Source organism: Hibiscus syriacus, unplaced genomic scaffold, assembly GCF_006381635.1.
Source record: "Hibiscus syriacus cultivar Baekdansim isolate YM2019G1 unplaced genomic scaffold, ASM638163v2 tig00110457_pilon, whole genome shotgun sequence".
Lineage (NCBI taxonomy): Eukaryota > Viridiplantae > Streptophyta > Magnoliopsida > Malvales > Malvaceae > Hibiscus > Hibiscus syriacus.
In genome coordinates this window covers 993,978-1,012,561 of record NW_024062744.1, presented here as the reverse complement: position 1 = coordinate 1,012,561, position 18,584 = coordinate 993,978, and the positions used below count along the sequence as shown (strand labels likewise).

General features: G+C 37.9%; 1 long non-coding RNA gene across 3 annotated transcripts; it reads right to left on the bottom strand.

Moving 5' to 3' along the window:
- Positions 1–12,762: 12,762 nt before the first annotated feature.
- On the bottom strand, positions 12,763–17,711 carry LOC120126303. 3 transcript variants are annotated; one of them, XR_005516450.1, is made up of 3 exons: positions 17,184–17,711; positions 16,954–17,079; positions 12,763–12,802 (listed from the first exon to the last, which is right to left on the bottom strand). It is a non-coding gene; the product is annotated as an uncharacterized LOC120126303 (long non-coding RNA). The 3 variants fall into 3 exon arrangements; XR_005516451.1 differs by lacking the exon at positions 12,763–12,802 and adding an exon at positions 14,219–14,428; XR_005516449.1 differs by lacking the exon at positions 12,763–12,802 and having other exon boundaries at positions 16,946–17,079.
- Between the last annotated feature and the right edge of the window lie 873 nt (positions 17,712–18,584).

Below are 18,584 nucleotides of genomic sequence, written 5' to 3'. Positions count from 1 at the left end.
ATAGTAGAGTTGTATGTCATCTTATACACAGATTCAAAACCATCTTCCCCAATCTTGTTTGTTGTATCGAAGTTGTTTGTAGCCGTTTTAATTTGCCGTAAGGTGAATACTCTAGTTTTCAGATATAATCCTCTTAGCTCTGTTCAAGATACAAGGCTAATAGTCAATACTCCGTTATTTTGATTTTGATATTCTGCTGAATCTAAGAGCATTCATATATTGATTTTGATTTTTAAAAAACACGTTATATGTACGTATATTGAATTATCGATTTTGATATTCTTCTAAATTTAAGTGCATTCACACATTCTGCTGATTTTGAAAATTACGAATAATTAATGCATTATAATTTGTATAATAATGCAATGAAAAACAAAAAACATCTTGAAAAAAACCCAAAACCAATACAACTTAGATTTGATCTTCTTTTTCTTGATTGGGATAATGCAAAGGTAAAGATCCAAACACCAGACTATTTTTTACGCATCCTAGATCATTTGCTTCGATTTGTATAAGTTTTTTGGTTGTTGGTGTGGGGAAAGAGATGAAATCATGTTTTAATTTTGGGTAGGTGGAACTTTATTATAATTAGGAAAAGGTGCAGCAACAAACAAAAAGTCATTGATTAAATAACTCAGAGAAAGTTGTGCCCATAATATTTTTACAACTCAAAGAATAGATTTGTTTAGGTGTCTATCCAGCATTTGTAATTCTTATTGCCTTAAACTCTTTTTTTAAAGATAAGAATGATTCAATAGAGTCTTTCAATTGTCATTAAACTCCTTTTTCTTTGTAAATTCGTAACCCTAATTTAGGGTTATACGGACTGATAAAGCGTGCTCACGCCTTAAATGTAGACTTCTTCTGCGATAGCTCAGGATGAATAAATCGTGCCCACGCCTTATGCGAAAACCTCCTATGGTCTTCGAATATAGCCCAAATTTTTTTCGGGTTTTTGGATAATCCGAACATGATTTTTTATCGATCCATATCTGACTCGATAATCTGGAAAAAAAAATTCAGATACCCTATCAGAACTATCCAAAAATTAAAAAACGGATCGGATATCCGAATTTTTGGATCGGATGAACGGGTCGAATCGGTCGAATCAAATTTTTTTGCACACATCTAGTTGTCAGGTGGGTCTAGCCGAGTACGTCTCCAGTTGGATAGTGGGTGTGGGGATGGATTTGAGAATGTACAATTGGGCGGGTGTGGATTTGAAATTTTTTACCAATCATGGGTGGTGAGCAGTTGTGGATTTGAAATTTTTTACCCATCATGGGTGGTGGACGAGTGGTGGAATCAAAAATATTAGGTGGATATGGGGATGAGATATCCGCACCTGACCCGCTCGTTTGACATCGCTAATCACTATGAGAACCTATCCACAAACACAAAATCACTATTTCAAATTAAATCTGAAGTACATAGCAGAGAATATCAACAAAATTTCAAATAAGCGTCATCTTGATCAATCATGGCATAAAGGCAAAAATAAGCATACAACTCAAGCAAAATTAATTTTATTAAAAAAAACAAAAGAAAAACAAAGAAAAAAGAGAACCAGCGGTCGACAACCAACATCAAAATTGATGTCTAGCTAAACAATATCAAAGAAAAAATTTAAGGCAAAGGGGAGATCAATAATTTGTATTTAATTAATCTCTAATGTATATAAATAAAACATATATCATGGTGTAGATCTTTCAATATATATAATTAATAAATAGAGAAATCATATAATAAACGTTATACAATATGTTTAAATGTAAGAATTCATGTTACATATGAAAAACATACATTGATCATAAAGGTAATATCTATTTGAAATATATTGTATTTACAATAATATTCAAACGTTTATGTAGATGTTTTACTCGAACTCAAGATTTTTAAAATTGATAATAATTCTTTTAAACATTAATTTTTTTTATGTTATTTGATGTTGATATTAAGCCCAAAATCGTTTATAAATAGGAATTCTCAATGATGAAAATATGATAAAGTTGCCAATTTAATAACTAAAGTGGAATTCACACATTAAGAAAAAGAAAACAAATAATACAATACTTATTATGGATGATTATGTACGGATTTGTTAAATAGACTATTAATTTTTTTCAAGCGAAACCTCATAGATTTGTCTTCAATATTTTTTTAACCATGATAATTGAATTACAGTAATAAAAATGGAGGAATTAAAATTACAACACATCTAAAGAGAAATTTAGGGACAATAGTCACAAAAAACTCATACATAAAATTAAAATACTAAACCTAAAAATACGAAGAGAATGAAACCTTATAAACATCAGAACAATTCAGAAACCTTCTAAACATCAGAACAATTCAGAAACCTTCTCAACATCAGAACAATTCAGAAACCTTCTAAACATCAGAACAATTCAATAACCTTCATAAAACTACTTATGTCTGTCAAACAAGACGTTTTACGATGTAATAAAGGAGCAGTGAGTGAACCAAACAATTTAGCAAACTGTTTCGCTACACAATTCTAATTTTATCGACAAACGACCATTTACAAAAGATGAGATCTGACAATACGTGATTACTGACAAGCCATACAGAAAACAAAAGTCGTGAGGATCTTTGCGGAAGCACCAACACGACCGCAAAAGTATGCGAAAAACTTACCGAAAACCATAAGAAATTGTTCACGTGTTGTGAGTACTATAAAATATACGCAAATAATGTGCAAGTATACACAATCGCTCAAGTAATATAATGATGAGTGAGTATCGTCTCCACAGGGATTGGGTGAAATTACAAAAGTCTAACCAAAACAATGCACTATTCTATCTAAGTATAGTTAGTCTTGATATATACAAATGTCACGACAATGTAAATGTGTATGCTGGTGGATATGTAGTGATGGTATGATGGTGTAGCAAATGGAAATGCAATGGCAATGATGGATGTTTAATGTTGAGTATGGTGAAATGTCAAGGCAATGAAAAATGGTAAAAACAGTAAATAAAATGAAAAAAACATGAAAAGAAAATAATCTTCATGTGACAAGCTTCCAAGAGAATGAATGGTAGGGATTGATCTACGGATGCTAAACTTATTTCTCAAGTATATTTAAGTTAATTGGTATTTACTTACTCGACAGGGCTTTCCTAAAGTGTTCTAAAGAACCTAACAGAATAGGATGCCAAGGCATCTGCTCTCACTCAACGATGTTGGACAGCCTACCCTATTGATAAAGACACCTTTTTTAGTCGTTGAAATCATATCCTAGTCTCTTCCGAGATCTAAGGGATTAGATTATAATACTCCTAGGCCGTTTCAAAGCCCCTTGAAAATACTATAACCCATTGCTTATGAGGATTTTATCTTGCGTTTCTTCCGAATACTTACAAGTATTTTTAGCTTAGGATTCTTCCGAATACCTAACCTTCATCTAAGAAATGGACATTTCCATGCCTCTTACAAGCCTAGATGGTGAAGCATTCATAAGCAAAGCAAATAAAGAACCAAAATAAACTTAAATATACCATTAAAAATAAAGTTCAAACAACCATAAAATCAACCACCACCAAATAAGTTAGTTCATGGTGGGGTTCAAAATATCCAAACACAAAATCATGAAAATATTTGTTCCAACAACCCACAAATAAATATAAAATAGCAGCAAAAAAGGAAGTTGAGAAGAAGCCTTCGACGCACCACCGGAGGTCTGCTCTCGGCCACCGTGAACCACCTAGCTCGCTAGCTCCTTTCGACTCCTAGCTCGCCACTCCTTGGAGCTTTATCAATGGAGGAATGTCCCAAGGAAGAAGAAAGGAAAAGGAAAAATAAAAATCTGATTTTTGCTATCGTATATCTCCTCATTTCTCTCTCCCATGAGGTGTCATATATAATAAAAAATATCTAGGGGTAATGATGAGGTTGTTGGGTGCAAAATACCCCTCATACCCTTAGAATCACATGTTGGGTGTGAATCTTATCCTCCAAGTGGCAGTGATCCTTTGGCAGCTCTGGAAGGCGGTTACAACAGTCCTTCACGTGCAGAGATAGCTGTCCAGTGCCAACTATCCTTATGCAGAAATATTTTTTTCTTTTTCTGCGCCGGAAATGCCAAGACATTTCAATCTGCTTTAGAACCGAGTGATGCCGCGACATTACTTCCCAAAGAATCCTTTTTTTCTTGCTATTCCTTGCACACCACAAACAAACTGCACATTTCCCTCAAACAACACCATTAAGAAATAAAATAGTACAACCACCACAAATGCACTATATGCAACTACATGATCCTAAAATGCCTAAGATGAGCCTTTAAACAAACAATAACTTAAGTGAAAAAGGCCTTAAAAGTAACATTTTTAGGAAGTTAACACACCCTCAAACTTAAGTTATTGCTTGTCCTCAAGCAATGGATAGCAGTTACATAAGTAAAATGTCATGGCAATGTTCGACAGTAAGAAAGTAGGATAAAATTGAATTTCAACCCTCAAAAAAATAAGCTTCAACATGCTAGACTTATCAAGAATTCAAGTACTTTTCCCTAGGTCAAGATCCTTTGTGGTAGTGTGTGTGTGTGATTGTATCCAATCTATACTTAGCAAACTTAGACTATTTCTAATCAAGCCCCCTAGTTTTTGCCAAGGCATTTACTTATTCATTAAGCACATTTTTACTCCCTTTTCTTTGATTTTTTATGCTGTTACGAAGGGAGTCAGCTCATCACACCTACTCTCCCACACTCTAGATGAAAGGGAGCATACATTCCACCCCTGAACTAGTTAAGTAGAGTCATCCCGTGACTACTTTCATTCACTCATATGCACAAGGTTGCCATTTATTAAAGAAAGTTCCAGGCAATGCCACGACAAAGAGGAGTGTCCCTCTACAGCTATGCCTAAGCATTTATTCATAGTTTCATTTTTAAGGAAGTTTATTTTTTATTTTTCTTTTAAGAACAAAACTATATTTCAATGCCAAAACTAACTAGTGTTCTTTCATAGAAATTTTCTAAATTTTCTAAGTATAGATAACATACAAATCGTGTAAAATTTTTTCACAAAGAATCAAGTCCTAGAGTGAGTTCTATCATTCTCAACAGTAATTTACATTCAGATTCTAGCCTAACATTATCATCATCGGGTATCCTCAAAACATTTCATCTAACTGTCCTACCATTTTCTGATGCCATGACATAAACCTATGCTAATGCTATCATGCATATGACCTACCAAGAACCATACCTCCCCCAAACTTAAGGGAAGCATTGTCCTCAATGCTGAAAGAGAACTATACTAAATATAAACTATATGCCATGCAATGAAATACAACTAAATGAAAATGGATGCAAGAGAGGTACCTCAATGTTTACGTGGTGGTGTCGCCTTGGAGGTGCTAGCAGCTCCTCGTCGGGTGCGCTTGCGTATTGGTGCTGGGCTGGACTCGAAAGAACTGGAGTAATGACGCGCAATGCGTCCAGTCGTGGTCTTGGTGCGTCGACCACTACGTGGTGCAGGAGAAGAATTGGGTGCTGGGACAGGGCTGAGTGTTTCTTCGACAGGGACAGTGACCGGATACTCAGGAGTTTCAGAACGGTGCGAAGTAGGACTCGGATCATTAGCGGGAGGATCGGCTGCATCTTGTTCGGGCTCTGGAGATGCCTCGGCATTAAATGCCGGCATAATTTCGTCTGGGAAGGCAGGGAAATTCCGTTGACCGTGGGGAATAATTTCTTGAAACATTGATTCCACCTCAGCATCTCTATGCTTCACGTATCCAAAGAAGTTACGGATGTCACCGTGTAAAGCATGCAGGTGTGTCTGAGTCTGCATCACAGCTTCCTCGAGAGCAAGTAACCTTGCCTCGGCATTTGATTGTGTAGTACCTGTAGATTGCTCATGAACAGATTCTTTAGATTTAGGATTTTCAAGTCCTAATAGCAGTGGGAGTCTAGCTCTAGTGATGCCCGATAAACCAGGTAAAATTTCATCAAAAGCATTTTCCTCAACTTTTTTATTACGATATAAAGCAGTAATTAAGTTAAGAAACACCAAAGCACTTGCCTTTTTACCCAAACAGTCGTTAACTTACTGAACAATAATACGACCCACATGGATCGGACGGGATTCCATTATAGAATGTAAAAGCAATAAGCGTGAAAGTGATACCGTCGTATTGTCAGAAGTCGGCATGAGTTTATGCTTAAGGAAGTGATTCCATAACTTGGCGCGCGGCTGAAGACGTTCTCAGTTGACCGAGTATCGACTCGTTTGATGCCCATTCCACTCAGTGTTTTCAAAACAAAGGTCCTCCAAGACCCCATCGTATATGTTGCTATCAGTCTCCTCTTCGAACTTGGTATGGTTATCCACAACATCCTGCAAATGAAAATAACGATTAATAACAGAAGGTGTAAAACGGATCTGCTTACCTCGAACGAAGATGGAGTGTTGGTTGGGCTTGAAAATATTCGCGTAGAACTCCTTAACCACCGAGGCATTCACCGAACCAGGATGACAGGTAAATTTCTTCCACTTGAGCGGTGTCACGATGTCCATAACATCGGGTCCAAAATCACCATCAGTTTCCTCGGTAAAAATAAATCCTAACTCAAAAAAGAGTTTTCGATTTTTGAAGTTTTGGAACCGAGCCTTGGCCTCGTCATCTTCGAACTGTTGTCAAGCGGTAGTGTCGGTTGGAGCCGGTCTTGAACGCACCATTTTCGTGTGTATATGAAGCAAGAAAAATGATAAGGAAGAAACTTTTGAAAGCTTTAAAAACTTGGATATATTTTGGCTATGGAGAGAATAACAAAAGAAGAAGATGAATGAAGGAAAGAGAAAAAGTAAAAGTTAAAATGAAAAAGAAAAATTAATAAAGAAAGAGAAAAGAAAAAGTTAAAAATTTAAGAGGGAAAATATGTGATAGGACGGTTAAGAGAGGAGTGAGTGGGTGGGGGTTTATGCATGCATGGGGAAGAAAAAAAAACTGCCAAAAGGTAATGATGGTGATAGGACAAGTCTGTGGAAAGAGAAAAAGAAATATCAGAAATTAAATTAAATAAAAAGAAACAAATCAAAAGAATATCTCTTCAATTAATGCATTGTCATTTCCTCCCTTTGGTAACCGCTCCTTGCACGGTTTGCAGCACTGTGGTCCCTACAAATCATATCAAAAATTAATTACTAAATGAAATAAAAATAAAGAAAAACTTAAATTTTAAATTTTTATTTATGCACAGACACAAATTCAATGTCATGGCATTGAATTTTGGTTCTCCTCTGGGCACGCTTCAGTATCGTGCAGACGTAACACGTCATTGTTGTGTGGTGGTGGAACTCCATTGTAGGCTTTCAGACGCTGGCCATTGACCTTGAAGATCGTCCCATTGTCTATTCTCTTGATGTCAACAGCTCCATGGGGATAGACATAATACACCTCAAATGGTCCTGACCATCGAGATTTGAGTTTCCCAGGAAAGAGTTTGAGTCTGGAGTTGTAAAGCAAGACTTGTTGCCCCTCATGAAAATGTCGTGGCATCAATTTCTGGTCATGCCACTTCTTGGTTTTCTCCTTGTATATCCGAGCATTCTCATATGCTTGTGCTCTAAACTCTTTCATTTCGTTAAGTTCAAGTAATCTCTGCTCCCCAGCTAGTTGAGCATCGAAATTCAATCGCTTGATGGCCCAATAAGCTTTGTGTTCAAGCTCAACTGGGAGATGACAAGCTTTACCATACACCAACTTAAAGAGTGACATCTCCAAATGAGTCTTGAATACAATTCTGTATGCCCAAAGTGCTTCATCCAACTTTGGCGACCAATCCTTACGCCTTGGGTTCACCACTTTCTCTAAAATCTGCTTGATCTCTCGATTAGATATCTCTGCTTGGCCATTTATCTGCGGATGATATGCCGTGGCAATCTTATGTCGAACTCCATATCTCTTCAATGCCTTGGCAATCAACTTGTTATCAAAGTGGGTTCCCTCATCACTAATCATAGCACGAGGTACTCCAAATCGAGTGAAAATATACTTGTGCAAACACTTGAGTACGGTCTTGGAGTCATTCCTTGATGTTGCTATTGCTTCCACCCATTTTGACACATAATCCATAGCAAGCAATATATATAATTTTCCTTCAGAAGATGGGAATGGTCCCATGAAATCGATGCCTCACACATCAAACAACTCTATCTCCAAAATATTTTGCAGCGGCATTTCATGTCGTTTGGAAATGTTTCCAGTCCGTTGGCATCGATCACATCCTTTGTAAAATGCTTGGGCATCTTTAAACAGAGTTGGCCAGTAAAAGCCTGATTGCAGGACCTTAGCAGCAGTCATTGCTCTACCAAAATGGCCTTCACTTGGGGCCGAATGACAATGGTACAAAATATCACTTTGCTCCTCTTCAGGTACACATCGTCTAATGAGCTGATCGGCACAATGCTTGAATAAATATGGCTCGTCCCAAAAATAGTGTCTTGCATCGTGCTTGAACTTCATTTTAGCCTGACTATTCAAATCAAAAGGCACAATTCCACTAACAAGAAAATTAACAAGGTCAGCGTACCACGGGATTCTCGTGGCATATAAAATTTTCTAATCAGGAAATTCCTCTTGGATATCTACAATGTCATGGCATTCAGAATTGTTCTCTAGCCTAGATAAGTGATCAGCAACTTGATTCTTAGTTCCTTTTCTATCTACCACCTCTAAGTCAAATTCTTGCAAAAGTAGGATTCACCTAATAAGTCTAGGCTTGGCATCCTTTTTGTTCATCAAGTATTTTATAGTCGAATGATCAGTGTGAACAATAACTTTAGTGCCTATTAGGTAGGGTCTAAATTTATCAAAAGAAAATACCACGACAAGTAATTCTTTCTCAGTGGTAGTGTAGTTAAATTGTGCTTCATTTAAAGTGCGGCTAGAGTAATAAATAACATGAAACATTTTACCTCGGCGTTGCCCCAAAACAGCTCCTACGGCATAATCGTTTGCATCACACATCAGCTCAAATGGTGATGTCCAATCTAAAGGGACTACAATAGGTGCCGAGATCAGTTGTCGTTTCAGCTCAGTAAATGCGCCGAGGCATAATTCGTCAAACACAAAGGGTTGGTTTTGTTGAAGCAATGTGCACAAGGGCTTAGAAATCCTAGAGAAGTCTTTGATAAACCTTCTATAGAATCTAGCATGTCCAAGAAAACTTCTTATGCCCTTGACCAAAGTTGGTGGTGGCAACTTTTCAATCACTTCAATCTTCGCCTTATCAACCTCAATACCCTTGTGAGAAATTTTGGTGGCCTAATACAATGCCTTCAGTCACCATGAAGTGACATTTTTCCCAATTTAAGACCAACTCAGCCTCCTCGCATCTCTTGAGAACTTTTGCCAAATTGTCGAGGCATCGTTCAAAATCGTCCCCACAAACAGAAAAGTCGTCCATGAAAATCTCTATAAAATCCTCAACCATATCTGAAAATATGACTTGCATACAGCGCTGAAATGTTGTCGGGGCATTACAGAGTCCAAAAGGCATCCTCCTAAAGGCAAAAGTGCCATAGGGACAAGTAAATGTAGTCTTCTCCTGGTCCTCTGGTGCGATGGCAATTTGATTGTACCCCGAGTACCCATCCAAAAAGCAATAGAATGCTTTGCTGGCTAATCGATCCAACATTTGGTCGATGAAAGGTAGAGGAAAATGGTCTTTCTTTGTAGCTTTGTTGAGTTTTCTATAGTCCATGCATATCCTCCATCCGGTCACAGTGCGAGTGGGTAATAGCTCATTATCCTCATTAGTAACCACCGTCGTGCCTCCTTTCTTCGGAACACATTGGACAGGGCTCACCCATGAGCTATTTGAGATAGGGTAAATCACTCCAGCATCAAGCCATTTCAGAATTTCTTTCATCACCACTTGCTTCATAACAAGGTTGAGTCTTCTTTGTGGTTCTATTGAATTGTCATGGAAATCTTCAAGCAGAATCTTGTGCATGCAGATCGTGGTACTGATGCCTTTCAAATCGACCTTAGTCCAACCAATTGCTTTTTTATGCTGTATCAACACACTGAACAAACTTTGCTCTTGATTAACAGTAAGGTTAGCGGAAATAATCACCGGTACAGTCTCATTGCTACCTAAGTATACATATTTAAGATGCTCTGGCAAAGTCTTAAGCTCTAGAGTGTGTGCATGCATTACTGAAGGCTTAAGAGGAATAAATTCATCAAAATTTAGAGGTTCAAAATTCATACTTGATCTAGCTTGTAGTAAGCTAGATTGTTCCTCCAACATTGGAAAGTTGTCGGACTCCACTACGCTTTCATCATCCACCCAATATTCATTTTCTGCTAGCTGAATAAAATTGTTCTGGCAAAGATATTCAGTCTCTTCTTCAATCACTGAGTTCAATTCTGAAATGCCTTGGCATTCTTCAGTGTCATCAACATATTTGAGCGTTCAAAAAACATTGACAGTCACACACTGATCAGCCACTCTCATGGTGAGTTCACATTTTTCACAGTCTATCAAGATACGTCTAGTGGCTAGGAAATGTCTTCCTAGAATGATTGGTGCCTTGGCATCAACTTCGCAGTCCAGAATTAAGAAGTCGACTGGAAACACAAACTTATCCACCCTTACTATGACATCATCGATTCTCCCTTCAGGTTTCACATGGGATCTGTCGGCAAGTTGTAAAATAATTGAGGTGGGTCTTGCATCTCCTATGCCAAGCTTCAAGAATATTGATTTCGGCATTAAGTTGACACTTGAACCAAGATCACACAATGCCTTTCTAACGAAATTAGCTCCAATTGAACAAGAGATAATGAAGCTGCCCGGATCATTTCTCTTTGGCGGCAACTTACTCAATGAAGAACAAAATTATGTTGTCGTGGCAACAGTCTCTACTTTCCTTTTCTTGGTACAGATTTCTTTCAGAAATTTGGCATACATCAGCATCTGTTCAACAGCTTCCAAGAGAGGTATGTTGATATGGAGCTGATCAAGAATGTCCACGAACTTCTTGAACTGAACTTCATCATTATGCTTCTTCAATCTTTGCGGGAAGGGTGGGGGAGGTCTAGCTTCCTTAGCTGCAGGAATAGAATTTGCTTTTGCCTTGGCATCAGAATCTAGTATCTTAGCAGAATCCTCCTCCTTGTCCTTCTCAGTAACTCTATCATCATGTAATTCAACTTCAATAGTGGGATTAGAATCATCATGTTGTGGCCCACTATTCTTGACTTGTCGATTGATTTGTGTTCCACTCCTAAGAGTTAACACGTTGCAGTGCTCTTTTCCAGGTGCTTTAGTGACTTCAGTATCACTTGACAAACGTCCTTGCTGACGCTCTTGCAATGCCGTAGCAATCTGACCAACTTGACCTTCCAAAGCTCTCAGAGACGAGCTATGACTTTGAAGTAAGACGCCTTGACTATGAAGGCGCCTTGACAATGAAGTAAAGCTCATTGATTCTTAATTGAAGTAGAATGGTCTTGCAGCATTGTCTTTGTAGTGGATATGAACTCTTGAATTGTAGCTTCCAATGAACTCATGCTTGCTGAAGATGAAGCTCCTTTGTTGGAATTATGCCATGGTATAGCATTTTGGTAACCTTGAGACTCATTGTGATTCTGCTGCCGAGTAGGTTGATTAACATTGTGGGCTCCTTGATTTCCCCATGAAAAATTGGGATGCTGACGCCATCCAGCATTATAAGTGTTAGAATAGGGATTGTTGTTGCCTCGATTGTAATTACTTACAAAGTTGATGGACTCATGGTTGGTTGGGCATTCGCTCTCGTGATGATTGTCTTGGCATAACAGACATGTCAGGCTAGTTGCTTTCACTTCTTTCACATCAGTGGAACGTTGTAAGTTCTTCAACATATTAGTGATGGCTGAAAGTTGAGCGGACACCGAATCCTTGGTATCTAACTCAAATGCTCCAGGTGTTCTCATTCCACTCCCAAGCCTTGAGGAAGGAAACTGATAATCATTATTAGCAATTATGTCCAATATAGCAAACGCCTCAGTAGGTGATTTATCCAGCAATATCCCATTTGCCAAGGCATCCAGTAACATCTTCGTGGGTGCATTGACTCCATTATAGAACATGACTACTTGAGTCCAATCATGAAAACCATGATTTGAACACTTCCGAAGCAAACTCTTGTAACGATCCCAACACTCATATATGGATTCGTCGTCGCACTGGCGAAAAGAAGATATTTCATTCCTTAGCTGCGTATTCATGTTTGGTGGGTTGTACCTCAATAAGAAACTCTTGCAAAGATCGGCCCATGATTCCATAGAACCGGCTGGTACACCACTTAACCAAGGCCTTGCTCGGTCACGCAATGAATACGGAAAAAGCTTTAATTTCATAAAATCCTCATGCACTCTTTCTTGGCGAAAAGAATCACAAACTTTCAGAAAATTGCGAATGTGCTGCCTGATATCTTCAGTTGGCATACCCTCAAACTGCCTAATAGAATTCAACATGTTGAACATGACTGGTTTCAGCTCGAAATGTGCAGCTTGAATTTCAGGTGCCACAATCTCAGGATTCAGATCATCCAGCATCGGATTTAAGTGATCGCGAATAACGCGCGGCCTAACAACAGGATCAGCATTGTCTAATGCCCCGGCATTATGATTTCCATTATCCTAACCAATGCCTTGGTTTTCAATCTGATACATATTTCTTTGAGCACGTCTTCTTCTTCTAAAGAGTCTTTCAATCTCAGGTTCTATTGGTTCCAAAGGCTCTTCAGAATTTCTTCTAGGCATACACTAGATAAACCTGAAAATAAAACAAAAATATCAAGTAAACTATACACAAATAAAAATGCAAAACAAAATAAAATGCTCTGGCAAAACTAAATAACTTCAGGCTGCCAATTCCCCGGCAACGGCGCCAAAAACTTGTTCGCGTGTTGTGAGTACTATAAAATATACGCAAATAATGTGCAAGTATACACAATTGCTCAAGTAATATAATGATGAGTGAGTATCGTCTCCACATGGATTGGGTGAAATTACAAAAGTCTAACCAAAGCAATGCACTATTCTATCTAAGTATAGTTAGTCTTGATATATATAAATGTCACGACAATGTAAATGTGTATGCTGGTGGATATGTAGTAATGGTCTGATGGTGTAGCAAATGGAAATGCAATGGCAATGATGGATGTTTAATGTTGAGTATGGTGAAATGTCAAGGCAATGAAAAATGGTAAAAACAGTAAATAAAATAAAAATAACATGAAAATAAAATAATCCTCATGTGACAAGCTTCCAAGAGAATGAATGGTAGCGATTGATCTACGGATGCTAAACTTATTTCTCAAGTATATTTAAGCTAACTTGTCTTTACTTACTCGACAGGGCTTTCCTAAAGTGTTCTAAAGAACCTAACAGAATAGGATGCCAAGGCATCTGCTCTCACTCAACGATGTTGGACAACGTACCCTATTGATAAAGACACTTTTTAGTCGTTGAAATCCTATCCTAGTCTATTCCGAGATCTAAAGGATTAAATTATAATACTCCTAGGTCGGTTCAAAGCCCTTTGAAAATACTATAACTCATTGCTTATGAGGATTTTATCTTGCGTTTCTTTTGAATACTTACAAGTATTTTTAGCTTAGGATTCTTTCGAATACATAACCTTCATCTAAGAAATGAACATTTCCATGCCTCTTACAAGCCTAGATGGTGAAGCATTCATAAGTAAAGCAAATAAAGAACCAAAATAAACTTAAATATACCATTAAAAATAAAGTTCAAACAACCATTAAATCAACCACCACCAAATAAGTTAATTCATGGTGGGGTTCAAAATATCTAAATACAAAGTCATGAAAATATTTGTTCCAACAACCCACAAATAAATATAAAATAGCAGGAAAAAGGGAAGTTGAGAAAAAGCCTTCGACGCGCCACTGGAGGTCTCCTCTCGGCCACCGTGAACCACCTAGCTCGCTAGCTTCTTTCGGCTCATAGCTCATCACTCCTTGGAGCTTTATCAATGGAGGAATGTCCCAAGGAAGAAGAAAGGAAAAGGAAAAATACAAATATGATTTTTCTACCGTATGTCTCCTCCTCTCTCTCCCATGAGGTGTCATATATAATAAAAAATATCTAGGGGTAATGATGAGGTTGTTGGGTGCAAAATACCCCTCATACTCCTAGAATCACATGTTGGGTGTGAACCTTATCCTTCAAGTGGCAGTGGTCCTTTGGCAGCTCTGGCAGGCAATTACAACAGTCCTTCACGTGCAGAGACAACTGTCCAGTGCCAACTGTCCTTATGCATAAATATTTTTTTCTTTTTCTGCGCCGGAAATGTCAAGGCATTTCAATATGTTTTAACAACGTGTGATACAGCGACATTACTTCCCAAAGAATCCTTTTTTCTTATTATTCCCTGTACACCACAAACAAACTGCATCTTTCCCTCAAACAGCACCATTAAGAAATAAAATAGCACAACTACCACAAATGCACTATATGCAACTACATGATCCTAAAATACCTAAGATGAGCTTTTAAACAAACAATAACTTAAGTGAAAAATGCCTTAAAAGTAACTTTTTTAGGAAGTTAACAGAAACGTGCCACAAGAGTAAAGAAAAACGTGCCACATGAGCAGAGAAAAGTGTGTCACAAAGACAGAGATTATTATTTAAAAGTGAAAAAACTCAAGAAAAAAACAAAGACAATATAAAAAAGAACAAACACAGTAATTTGGCTAAGGAGTTCACGAGAGAGGAGTTCTCTATAACTTTGAGAGATGTCTCTTCTTAAAGCTTCGGGAGAACATAGATTATGTGCCATTTTTTATCAAAGATTATGGCATGTCTGGGACAGGAGGTTACTAATTACTGCATAGGTCTTCTTCATGGAACCTATGACATGAGGGAGGTAAATCATACTCATATCACTTTGATCCCGAAAATTTATTCTCCCACAAGACTTACTCATTTTAGGCCCGTTAGCTTGTGCAGCGTACTCTTTAAAATTGCTTCTAAGATGATTGTGAATTGGTTGCAAAATGTGCTTCATTTGTGTATTGATGAATCCCAGAGTGTTTTCATTCCCGGTAAACTCATTACTTATAATATAATAATTTCCTACGAGATGTTGCAGTCGTTTGTTTGCAAGCGGGAAGGGCAATGTGGTTATTTTGCTCTAAAGCTAGATATGAGCAAGACATATGATCGAGTTGAGTGGGACTTCGTCTGGGATATTATGATGTGAATGGGTTTCTCACCAGATTGGATCGAAGTGATTCAGAAATTTGTTTGTACAGTCTCATATTCCATTATTGTGAATGGTGGTGTAGGCTTGAGTTTTATTCCCCAGAGAGGTCTTCGCCAGGGCGACCCTCTAAGCCCATACTTGTTCCTAATTTGCAGTGAAGGTCTATCTTCTCTCCTTCGCCATGCAATGAATGTGGGGGCTTTGAAGGGTGTCTGGGTAAACCGTTATGCTCCTACGATTACCCACTTGCTCTTTGCGGATGACAGCTTGATTTTCGGGTAAGCATCTGCATCGGTTACTCATCATCTCAAAGAATTGCTTAGTCTATACGGTGAAAGCTCAGGACAAGTGGTAAATTTTGACAAGTCGGGATTGTTCTTCAATTCCAATGTTACTAATAGAAACCGTAAAGATGTCCGATGTATCCTAGCAGTCGAAAACACATCGGGCCTGAAGAAATATTTGGGGTTACCCGCGATAGTAGGGAGGAATAAAAGAGGGGTTTTCGTTCATCTTAAGAGTGAATTCTTAGCCCGGATTCAGAATTGGTGTGTGCGTATGCTGTCTCAAGGAGGAAAGGAAGTCTTTATTAAGTCTGTGCTTCAATGAATTCTGCTATTCGCGATGAATGTGTTTTTACTACCAAAAAGTTTGTGCTCGAAACTTGATGTAATGGCTAGATTTTGGTGGCAGAAATCAGAATAGAAAATGGATATTCACTGGTGTTAGTGGAAAGCTCTATGTATGTTGAAAGAATCAAGGGGTTTGGACTTTAGAGATTTAGCAAAGTTCAATGCGGCTTTGTTGGCGAAGCAAGGTAAGAGACTTCTTACTAATCCGACTTCATTAGTTAGTAGATTCCTCCGAGCAAAGTACTTTCTGCAAGGTAATTTCCTTAGCTCTCGGATTGTTAATCGACCTTCGTTATCTGGAGAAGTATATGGAGAGCTCGAGGTTTGTTGGAATCCGGTTTAAGATGGAAGGTGGGAATGGGCTCTTCCATCTCTATTTGGAATGATTATTGGCTCCCTGGAAGAAGACCAACCATGGTAACTTCACCCCAAGTGGACACTTTGATTAGTGTCTCGGATCTCATTGATGAAAGCTCAAGGAGTTGGAAGGAAGATATTGTTACTGCGAATTTTGTCCAAGAAGAGGCAGAACAAATTTTGGGTCTCCCTCTATTGTATTTCCCAGGAAGATGCTAGAATTTAGAGTGGAGAAAAATAGGACAGTACAGTGTTCGTGGCGGGCACCGTCTGTTGCTTCAAGAAGAATGTAGTGAACAGTCGAGTAATGGAATTTTTAGCAAGATATGGGTGGGGGCTTGTCAACGTAAAATTAAGATCCAAGTATGGAGGTTTGCCTTAAACTACGTTCCTACAAAGCAGAATCTGTTCACCAAAAGATTAGTTAGTGATCCGTTTTGTCCTACTTGTCATAATGTGGTTGAATCTACAGCCCACGTAATTCGTGACTGCCGTTTGGCAACCGAAGTCTGGAAGGGTTTAAATATAAAGTGGCATGTGCAGTTGAATTTGGTCGAGTGTTATGGATAGCTTGAGTGGGTGTTTTCGACTGTTCATTCCAGCAATCACTCTTTAATATTAGTTACAATTTGGGCGTTGTGGTATTACCGTAATTTGCAGTATCATGAGGGAAAGAGGACAAGGGGATGGAAGCCATTACCTTCATTCGTGCTCACTGTAACGAATTCTCAGCAGCAAATGTTCGCCTTCATGGCACGTCCATTGCTCCGTCAGTGGGCTGGCATCCTCCACCCGTGAACATGATTAAAGTCAATTTTGATGCGAGCTTCTCTCAAACAAATAAAACAGGTCGTTCAGGGGTGATAATCAGAAATGATAGAGGAGAAATTATGGGTTCTTGCAGCATATTTCAACCAAGAGTCACCTCACCGTTTGTTGCAGAAGCCACCGCGACCGTCCATGCACTTTCCTTTGCTGCGGATTTGGGTTTTCGTGAAGTTATTGTTGAAGGGGACTCAAGATCAATAATCTCCAAGCTTGCTTCACCAAATATCGATCTCTCGGAGGTGAGTGCTCTCATTTGGGAGGCACAGAAACGTGCTGAAGCGTTGGTTACATGTCGTTTTGTCTTCACTCCTCAGAGGGGAAATATGGCGGCGCACCTTTTGGCGGCCGGCGATGGTCGAGATTCTACAGGACACCTTCTGGATTGAGGAAGCTCCGCGCCATGTTGAAGTTCAAGCCGATGAAGACCGGAGGTGCATCATTCCTCCTTAGATGTGTTTCTTTCGAAGTTGTTTTTTGGTATAGAGGTTTCAATCTGTCTTCTCCCCGCTTCTCTGCCCGATATCCATCAAAGTTTCCTGCTTTTGCTCAGAGAAGTTGAAAGGCCTGCGTTTTGCGTTTTGCTTTCTGCTTTTGGTTTGGTTTATTCATTTCTTTTAGCCTTTTTGGTTGTTGACTGCTCAGTTGGTGTGGCTTAGCTGGCTTCCACTATTTCTGGTTTTAGACACTTGTTTGATATTGTGTTTTCTGAGTAACTAATATGGTAAATGAATTGTTGTTATTTTTTGAAAATCTGGATTTAATGATTATAGATGTTAAGGATATGAGCGTTTAATATCAAAAGGTTGAGAGTTATATTTGAATAGATCATACCTTATACTTACCTTACATTAATTTAAAAAAAAACTTACGGGAAAAGAAATATATTTTTATATATAAATTCTTCTTATAAAATATTTGTGAGAGTAATTGTTAGAATAGATAGAGGGAGTGTTACGATCACATCTTAAAAATTTTAAATTATTATACAATTAGATATTTATTAACGATTTAATTTTATATTTTTTTTATAATTTTATCTCATTTGAATTTTAATATAATTTTCTAAAAATTCACATCATTTATATAAAATTATGTGTCCGGTGTTTGTGAATAAGTTGACCACATAATTAATGAGTTGTGTAACTGAAACTATCTTTGCTGTGGAAGTGAAGCGTAAAACTATTTGGGAGCTCAAGGGCAATATGGGACATTAGGCTAATGAAGTAAAGCATTTTAATCCTTAGCTTTGAGATTTTCTTGTACTTCTATATCGTTGTTAGGTAAAATTTTACAAAATTATTTTTTCCACTCATAGAATGAGTATGATAGAATATCAATTTAATAATATAACGAACAATAAAGAGTATCTTTATCGATTGACAAGCTTTTATGAGAATGTGAAAGTTGCAAGATAATTGAATGAGTGTAGTTACATGTAATTAAAAATAGAGTAAGCTATTTACTATTTAGTACCCTATTCTATTTTGGTTTTTTATTAAACCA